The following is a 10,316-nucleotide window of genomic DNA, read 5'->3' as shown; positions in this document are numbered from 1 at the left end:
AAATAAGACAAAGTATATTTACCCAGAAAAGTACTTTACATCTCGATTATGGATCTTCTGACAATTTTCTTGTGACTGATTTTTAGTCAATTCCAAACCTTTTGGGAACTTTCCAGCTGAGGAATTCAGTATTAGCAATAATGAGAAATAATGGAATTTTAATAAACCTTGTTCATCTAAAAGACTAATAAATAGTTATTTTGCTTGTTCACACTCCTGTTCTTCATATATGACTGGAAAATTTCCAAGTGCAAATATTGTCTCTGATGCTTCTTATTTTTCTCTTTCTCTATGTTTCATAGATTGTTTATTATTCTTAATATAAATGTTAAACTTTTACATTTTGATTAGAACCTATTCCTTTAGCAATAGGTAGCAACGACAAATGCAGGATCAAGGTAAATTGTAGATCGATAGGATCAGGACAAAGACAATCTATTTTGTTTATTCACTCATCTTTCTATGGTCATTTGGGGTGTTTCCACCTTCTGACTATTGTGAGTAATGCTACTATGAACATTGCTGTACACATATCTATCTGAATCCATGGTGATTCTATGTTTAATTCTTTGAGGAAATGGCGTACTGTTTACGACAACAGTTGCACCATTTTACTTTTATACCAGCAGTGTACAAGGGTTCCAACTTCTCCACACCCTCACCAACATTTCTTCTCTTTTCTTTTATCTTTCTTTTTTCTTTTAAATAATAACCATCCTATTGGACATAAAGTGGTAACTCATTGGGACATGTATTCAGTATTATTTGAATGTGCTTCTGGGTACTCTATTTCCATGTCTTGTGTTTAAAGATAAAAAACTTAATAATTAAGTTGGCTATTAAAGCATCATCTGATTTTTATAATGGTCCACCATATGTCTGGGGTTCGGGATTTTACTGTGTGATATGTGCTCCTGTCCTCAGGACCAGCTCCCCACTTGTGTGTCTATCTATGGGATTTACTTTCTCCTAAGTGTTGCCCAGGAAAAAAAAAAAAAAGAAAAGGAAAGGAAAGGAAAGGAAAGGAAAGGAAAGGAAAGGAAAGGAAAGGAAAGGAGAGGAAAGGTGAGGAGAGGAGAGGAAAGGAAGAAAAGAAAAGAAAAGAAAAGAAAAGAAAAGAAAAGAAAAGAAAAGAAGAAAATGATTCAATAATATTAGTTACTTTATCTTACTCAGACAGTTAACTTTTAATATCTGATATTAAGAAAAAATTAAAAGTTAGATATTGTTTACTGTGCCAAGACTCTTCTACTCACTCTTTTCATCAATACACTCCAAGTTCATAAACAAGTTCCCCCTGATCAATCTATAGCTCTGGTAGATTTGATCGTAGTCATGTTTGTTGAGTATTCATTATTTTCCTGGTATTGTTCTATATACTTGTAGTTATCAGTGAAGTTGGTTACATCCCACTCTATAAGACAGATAGTATTATTATCCCTTATTTATTTGTTTGTTTATTTATTTATTTATTTATTTATTTGGATTTTATTTATTTATTTGACAGAGAGAGACAGCCAGCGAGAGAGGGAACACAAGCAGGGGGAGTGGGAGAGGAAGAAGCAGGCTCCTAGCAGAGGAGCCTGATGTGGGGCTCGATCCCAGAACGCTGGGATCACACCCTGAGCGGAAGGCAGACGCTTAAGGACTGCGCCACCCAGGCGCCCCTATCCCCCTTTTAAAGTTAGTAAATTGAAAAGTAGAGAACTTAACTTGCTCAAACCACAAACCTATTAGTGGAAATTGAGGAATTTGACTTAGAAAGTATAATTCTAGAGTCTAACTCAACTAACATTTAATACTTTAACTTCATATAAACTGAATAAAGTCAATGTACTATATCTGAGTCCTTACTCATATACATCAGTTGATATCTGAATTTACCTCTCTTCATCATTATTAGTCATTAATTATTCATTATTTAATTACCCATACAACACTAAGTATTGGAGAAAATGACTGAGCCTTGGGGGAAAATAATTTAGACTATAAAAGACTTTGGATAATGTATTAAGCAAATTGCATGTTACTCAGGAAAAAGACTACGAAGGCACAATGATTGCCATCAACCTATTTTAAAAATTTTACCATCCTCTCATGGCCTGTCATCTTATCATATGCTATTTATATAACCTAGCAACTGACTTAGTCACTGTATCGATCATCAGTTTATATTTATTGTTTCTCAGCTCCAAATGTACTGTATCTTCTTCAACATGTTCAGGACCCCTAACCTTTTCCTTCCTTGAGTACTTTCCCTTACTCTCAGGGTACCATATAGAGTTTCTGTACATCTTATTATTACTCTTTTATTGCAATTAATAATTCTTATTTTAAACTTCCACTATCTAACCTACTGTATGATTTCTATTTTTTGAGTGGGCCAATACTGTTGTGGTTACAATTGCTGGTGATGTAGGAATGTATGGTAGGAGTGATGCCATGTCACCTAGCACATGGTCCCTCAGTGAAACAAGTTTGTTGATACACACATGACCCCAAATTTTATCAAATTATAGTTATATAACCTTTAATTTTATTTTGTATGTAATCATTTCCTTTACATTTGAAAATGCTACCTCTGGCTCACAATTCAAGAATCTAGGATCAGAAGTTTAAAAGATAAATTTGAGTAATAAAAGCATCTGTCAACAATCCATGATTTTCTAATGGTGAGAAAATTTGGATAAACATCTTACCCAGAACCCTCCAGGGGGTGCTTAGAAGTGGTACAATTACTTTTACTTCAGAATTGCTGCAAACTAACGAATGAACAAGTGAGGGTCATATATTCTTATTCTCAATATACTATGTCAGATAGTAAAGAGTACAGGAAAGGGTATTTTGAAATTCAGAAAGGCAGTCTTTCCTAAGTTAACTGGCTTTTTCACTTAAAAGAACAATGTTTTAATGAGTGAGGAATAGCAGCGGAGAACTCACTGTGTGTTTCCTTCAGGGAATGTTTTCAATTTAATTACTGTGTAGGATTGTAGATTAGGAGGCAACAGATGTAGTCCATCATCTCTTCTCAGTGGTGATGGTGACTTTCTCTGTCAGTCACATACTCTTGAGTTTCTTGGAACTATAATTTGAGATAATGAATGTTGCCGGTTTAGGAAGTTCATGGGTTATTTCCCTTAAGTCTCTAAAACACAGGGAAACTACATCAGATTGATAGACCAGTTTGCATCGAACCCACCAGATATTTAGCTGTAAGTCATGATGGTGTGGAGCATCTTTTTGGCTTCCAGATGGAAGCTTGGTGCAATTCTGGGTCTACCACATATAAACTCCTTTTGACATCGATGGTAGATATCATAAACTATTTGAATATACAGTTGGGGTCACTGGGGTTGTCAAAGTGAAATGAGGTTAAATATTTTGTAAACTCCTAAATGCCATACCAACAGAGTTATTACAGAAGAATTCCATATATATAGTGGACATTTAACTTTGTTATTTTTATAATTATAAGAAAACTTCAGAGGAAAAGAAAGTGTTAAAAGGTCCAGATAAAGCCCAAATATCATAAGCCATTCCACCATAAGTGGAAATCTCAGCAAGCCAGTTTGAGATCAGTACATAAAATGGGGAGGGAGTTTTCCAGGATGTGATACGTCCACAGAAGGAAGTGTTAGGTGTTCCTAGAATGATTCAAATGAATCAACTGAAACCTTCCTTGTCCAGAAAGTACAGATCCCTGAAATGAGAAGAAATACTGGAAGTAAAACCTATATTAAACAAAACAGGTACAATAAGGACAAAAGTAAAGAGAGGCTGCTTAAAGATTGGGGAGAAAAAGAAAGTTACATTTGTAACAGTTGGGAAAAACAACAGGAAGAACACCTCTAGATCATGAAAGTTAGAAAACTGATTTGGCATGCCCTCCTAAAAATTCAAGAACACACGAAGACTCAAGAATATTGTGGGGACAATGCAGTCTCACCTAAAAATGCCCAAATAATCATTAGCAGAGAGACTGATTGGATATACTCTATTATATTAATATAGTGAAGTATGATGCAAATGCTATTTCAACTTAAAAAAAAAGTAGTGAATAATCAATCAAACTAAAAGGCAACCTTCAAAGTGGGAGAAGATATTTGCAAATGACATATCAGATAAAGGGTTAGTCTCCAAAGTCCATAAAGAACTTATCAAACTCAATACCCAAAAAACAAATAATCCAGTTAAGAAATGGGCAGAAGACAATAATAGACACTTTTCCAAAGAAGACATACTGATGACCACAGACACATGAAAAAATATTCAACATCATTGATCATCAGGAAAATACAAATCAAAACTACTATAAAATATCACCTCACACCTGTCAGAATGGCTAAATTAATAGCACAGGAAACAACAGATGCTGTTTAATTTGCAGATAAAGGGGAACCCTCTTACACTATTGGTGGGAATGCAAACCGGTATAGCCACTGTGGAGAACAGTAGGGAGGTTCCCCAAAAAGTTAAAAATAGAACTACCCTATGACCCAGCAATTGCACTAGTAGGTATTTACCCAAAGGAGAGAATACTGATTCAAAGGGGCACATGCCCCCTGATGTTTACAGCAGCATTATCAGCAATAGCCAAATTATGGAAAGAGCCCAAATGTCCATTGACTGATGAATGGATAAAAAAAATATGTGGTATATGTGTGTGTGGGGGGGTGTCATATTACTCAGCCATAAAAAAAAAGGGTAAAATCTATGAAATCTTGCCATTTACAATGACGTGAGTGGAACTAGAGGGTATTATGCTAAGTTCACTTAAGAAGAAGTCAGAGAAAGACAAATACCATGTGATTTTACTCATGTGTGCAATTTAAGAAATAAAACAGATGAACATAGGGTAAGGGTAAAAAAGAAAAGGAGGCAAACTATAAAACAGACTCTTAACTATAGGGAACAAACATCCCCCCATCCAGACTCCCTGGAGGGAGGCGGATGGGGGGATGGGCTAGATGGGTGATGGGGATTAAGGAGGACACTCTTTGTGATGAGCACTGGGTGTTTTATGTCAGGGATGAATCACTGAATTCTACTCCTGAAACTAATATTCACTATATGTTAACTAACTAGAATTTGAGTTAAAAACTTGAAACATAATAACAACACAAAAGAATAAAGGCTGTCTCTATACAGTGCTATGAGATGGGATCCAAAGTTTAGTATTATTTTAAAATCAGTGTGGAGGACAGTGTGAATAGTTGATGTAATGTAAGAAAGGAAGTGCCTTAGTCCATTAGGGCTGCTATTAAAAATATATATATATTATGAAGTGGATGGCTGAAAGAACAAACATGTATTGTGCACAGTTCTGGAGACCAGCAAGTCCAAGATCATGCTGCCTGCAGATCTGGTGTCTGGTGAGAGCCTGCTTCTGCTCATTGACAGCTGTTTTCTCACTGTAACCTCACATGGCAGAAAAAGGGAAAGGGGGTCTCCAAGGGGTCTCTTTTATACACGCTAACCTCACTCATGAGGGCTCTGTTCTCCTGACCTAAGCACCTTCCAAAGACCTCAATTAGGTTTTAACATATAATTTTGAGGGGATACAAATATTCAGTCTGCTTCAGGAATGGGCCACATATGCATATGTAAACACACATAGTTTTGCATTTTTACTTATAGGATAACAAAAGGAAAAATAAACCATAATATCAGGGGTAAAATTATCTATAGAGAGGGAGAAATTAATGTGGAAGGGTGTAGCGATAGAAACTAAATTTTTCTGAACATACTATTTTTATAGCTTTGACTTTGGAACCAAGAAAATATTTTACATGAAAAAGGTTATCTTCAAAAACAAAAAGTAAACTAAAACAAATCAACTTAACTCTGTACTGACTTGGCATACCACAGAGAAAAACTCTTTCAAGTGCCTTTGAAATATAGTAATCTAACTGTGCATCTTAGTGTGATATGAATTAAGGACAAAGAAGACTGCAAACATAACTTATGTTTTCAGAATTTGTATCATTAGTGACAGTTCTATGATTATTATTCTGAGACAATTGTATGTGCATTTTGGGAAAAGTAAATGGGTTGTGGTGGTGTTATTATAAACTAGGATTTTTACTGAAGGAAAAACAGTTATAAGATCAATGAGAATAAGTAAAATCTCCATAGTCCTGAATTTGCACTGAACATGTTAGAAGATACTCATAAGGTATTTTGTCTTTTATATTACGTCACATACACATACATGTGTGCATGTGTGTATGTGTGCTGAGCGAGCAGCCTACAGCTCCCATCATCTTGACTGTACCATGACAGCTTTCTTCCTGAGCTACCTTTTCTTAGAGCAGTTAAGCATTTAAGAAATTTGGTTAAGACACAGCTAATATGTTTAGTTCAAGAATCCATCATGTATTCAAAAACAAAAACAAACAAAACAAGACAAACGAAAGCCTTCTTTAGTCACATTTGGTGAATGCTAGAGAAACAGTTCATTATTTTAGAAATTGGCAAACAATAGGAAATAGGTATATATGATCTCTCTAACTCTATCATCTCTGTCTCTGTCTCTATCTACCTATGTACATGTATGTGTATATCCTGGCTTAATAATTAATAAGGAAATGGGATAATTAAAATAGTATCATTTTGGGGCGCCTGGGTGGCTCAGTCGTTAAGCGTCTGCCTTCGGCTCAGGGCGTGATCCCGGCGTTATGGGATCAAGCCCCACATCAGGCTTCTCCTCTGGGAGCCTGCTTCTTCCTCTCCCACTCCCCCTGCCTGTGTTCCCTCTCTCGCTGGCTGGCTCTCTCTCTGTCAAATAGATAAATAAAATCTTAAAAAAAATAAAATAAAATAGTATCATTTTGCTGGGCACCTAGGTGGCTCAGTCGGTTAAGCGTCAGACTCTTTATTTCAGCTCAGGTCATGGTCTTAGGGTCGTGAGATTGAGCCCTGCATCGGGCTCTGCACTGGATGTGGGACCTGCTTAAGATGCTCGCTCTCCTTCTTCTGCTCCTCGTGCACCTCTCTCTCTAACAAACAAACAAACAAAACAAAAATAGTATCCTTTTGCAACCTCTAACAAATTAATGATCAATGTTTCCTAAAATAATAAAAAGAGACAGCATTGAAGAATTATCTAATGAAAAGTGCAAACATCAGTACATAAAATTGGCTTCCAGAATGGCCAAGTGAGGCTCTTGGTGAACTACTCTCCCACAAAAATAATGAAAATACTGAAAAATAGCTAAAATAAACTGTTTCAGAACTCTGGAATTTAACCAAATCTACAGAATGAACTGAGAGGTGTTTATCCAAAAGAAACTACTGAACCTTGATAAGATAGCTGTGTCAATGGCACTGCAACTGTGACTACTCCCCATTCTCTCCCTCTTTAGCACGTTGTCGCAGTAGCCATGAAAATCAGCAGACTCACAGCCAAGTGAGAGGATTAATCTCTTCCAGAGCTCCATTAAAAGCTCCATCCCCAGACTGCAGTGAATATTTTGTCCAAACTAGCAACAACCTGGAAATTCTCCATTCTCAAGGTGTTGTGGCTATTTGACTCAGCAATCAGTTCATGGGGGGGGGGGGGGCTCTATTTCCAGGGCATTGCCAAAAATAGTAGTATTGTGCTGACAAAATTGCAGCATCTGCAGTACTAGGATCCAAGCGAAGAAATAAGGAGCAGAGGTCCAATAAGAATAATTAGATAGGTAAATATAATGGACAGTAGAAGCATATTTTTGTTTGTTAATCTGGCCTTCTATCTGAATTGAAATGCAACTAGTTAAAGCAATAATTCAGAAACCATGTTAATGATATAGAAAATTTGACTTGTATGGCAATAATAGCACAACAGAGTGGGAGAGAGCAGAGGTATATTAGAGCAAAGCTTCTGTGTACCATTGAACTTAGGTTAATATTAAAAAGAACTAGATTGGGGCATCTTGGTGGCTCAATCTTGGTTAAGCATCTGCCTTAGCTCAGGTCATGATTCCATTATCCTGGGATTGAGCCCTGTATCAAGCTCTCTGCTCAGTGAGGAGTCTGCGTCTCCCTCTCCCTCTCCCCCTGCTTGTGCGCACTCTCTCTCTCGCTCACTCTCTCTCTCTCAAATAAATAAATAAAATCTTTAAAAAATTAAAATGAAAAAGAACTAGATCAGTTTAAATTTATATGCTAGTTGTTATCTTTAGGATAACTGTCTTAGTCTGCTTCCGCTGCTATAATAAAAATACCATATAGACTAGGTAACTTATAAGCAACAGAAATTTATTTCTCGTAGTGCTAAAGGCTGGGAAGTCCAAGATCAAGATTCAGCAGATTTAGCATCTGGTCAGAGCCTGCTTCCTGGGTCACAGATAGCCATCTTCTCTCTGTGTCCTCACACGGCAGAAGAGGTGAGAGGTATCTTTGGCACCTCTGTTATCAGAGCACCAAATCCCACTGATGAGTGCTTCACCCTCACGACCCAAACATCTCCCAAAGACCCCACCTCCAAATGCCATCACATTAGTGATTGGGTTTCAGCATATGAATTTTAGGGGAGACACAAACATTTAATGTATAGCATCCCACCCCTGGCCTTCCAAAATTCATTTTCTGCAAAATACATTCATTCCATCCCAACAGTCCCAAATGTCATAAGTTGTTCCAGCATCAACTAAAGTCCAAAGTCTTATTTAAATATCATCTAAATCAAATATGGGTGAGACTCAAGTTATGATTCATCCTGAGGCAAATTGCTCTCCATCTGCCATCTGCGATCTTGAGAAATCAAACAAGTCGTGTACTTCCAAAATACAATGGTGTGACAGGCATAGGATGGACATTTCCATTTCAAAAGGAAGAAAGAAAGAAGAGTGACAAGGCCAGAGCAAGTTTAAAATCCAATGGCGCAAATTCCATTACACTTGAAGGTTCTAGAGTATTTCTGGTTGGCTCAATACTCTGCCCTCTTGGCCCACTGGGGTGGGGTTCTACCTGCTGCACCCACTGAACCAGCAAGAGAAATCTTGCCCCCAGGGCTTTGCAAGGCAGAGATTGGGCTCCCAAGGCTCTGAAAAGATCTGCCCCCATGGTGGTTCTCTGACTGGGCCCTGTGGCTCTGTTGGGCACAGCCCACACTGCACTGGAGTCCACTGGAGTGGACTCCACTGGACTGCCACTCCACAGTGTTAAAGGAACACAGCACCAGAATGTGGGGAATGGAAGCTGCCATGTGAAGCTTCACTAGACAGTGTGCACTAGGCAGGGCAGACAGAGGTCCCACAGACACCAGCAACCCTTCCTTTGAAGCCACTCTGTCCCTGGGGCTTTGCACTCTGGACCTTGGTGACAGTAGCAACACTGATGCTCTCTGAATCATCTTAATGGGAAAGGGGGTTATTCTTCTATTGTCTTCAACAACAGTTCCTGGTTTCTGTTGAGATGGTCCTTTGGGCATATTCTTAATATTCTTTCCTGAGCAGTCTTTCAAATTCATTTCAATATGGATAGGCTGAGAACATGTGAAATGTTTAAAGTCCACTTCTCTTTCGATTAACAGTTCCAACCTTAAATCATTTCTCTCTTCTCACATTATACTACAAGTGGTCAAGAGGAACCAGGCCACTCCTTCAGCACTTGCTTAGCTACTTCTTCAACCAAATATCCAATGGCATCTTTCACAAGTTCTACCTTTCACAAAGCACCAGGACATGAACACAGTTCAGCCAAGCTCTTTGCCACTTCTTAACAAGGATTGCCTTACCTCTGTTGTCCCATAACATTTCTCATTTTTGTCTGAGATCTCATTGGAATGGTTTTTACCACCTAGATTTCTGTCACCATTCTGCTCAGGACTACTTAGATTTTTCTTTTCTTTTCTTTTCTTTCTTTCTTTTTTTTTTTTCTTTTTTTCCTTTTTTTTTTTTTTTTTTTTTTTTGAGAGAGAGAGAGAGATAGCCCCAGTGGGGTGGGGTGGGGAAGGGCAGAGGGAGAGGGAGGGAGGGAGGGAGGGAGAGAGAGAGAGAGCGCCAGTGGGTCAAGAGGCAGAGGGAGAAGGACAGAATTTCAAGCGGACTCCATAGCCAACGCATAGCCTGGTGTAAGGCTCGATCTCACGACCCTAAGATCATGACCTGAGCAGAAACCAAGGGTTTCAGCAACATATAAGTAATTTCTACTTAACATCTAGTTTTTTTCTCTAATTGATAAACATTTCCAAACATTTACTATATTTTCTTAATTATATATTTTATTAGATACTCCTCCCAAATATTCAATATTTTTTTAAACTTATTCTGAACTATTGGCCTCAGTCTATGATATTTCAGCACCAAGTAGTTTTAAAAGTGTGTTATGCA

This window comes from Ursus arctos, unplaced genomic scaffold (genome assembly GCF_023065955.2).
Source record: "Ursus arctos isolate Adak ecotype North America unplaced genomic scaffold, UrsArc2.0 scaffold_9, whole genome shotgun sequence".
NCBI classification, from domain to species: Eukaryota; Metazoa; Chordata; class Mammalia; order Carnivora; family Ursidae; genus Ursus; species Ursus arctos.
The sequence above is the reverse complement of the archived record's forward strand: the minus strand, read 5'-3'. Positions refer to the sequence as shown.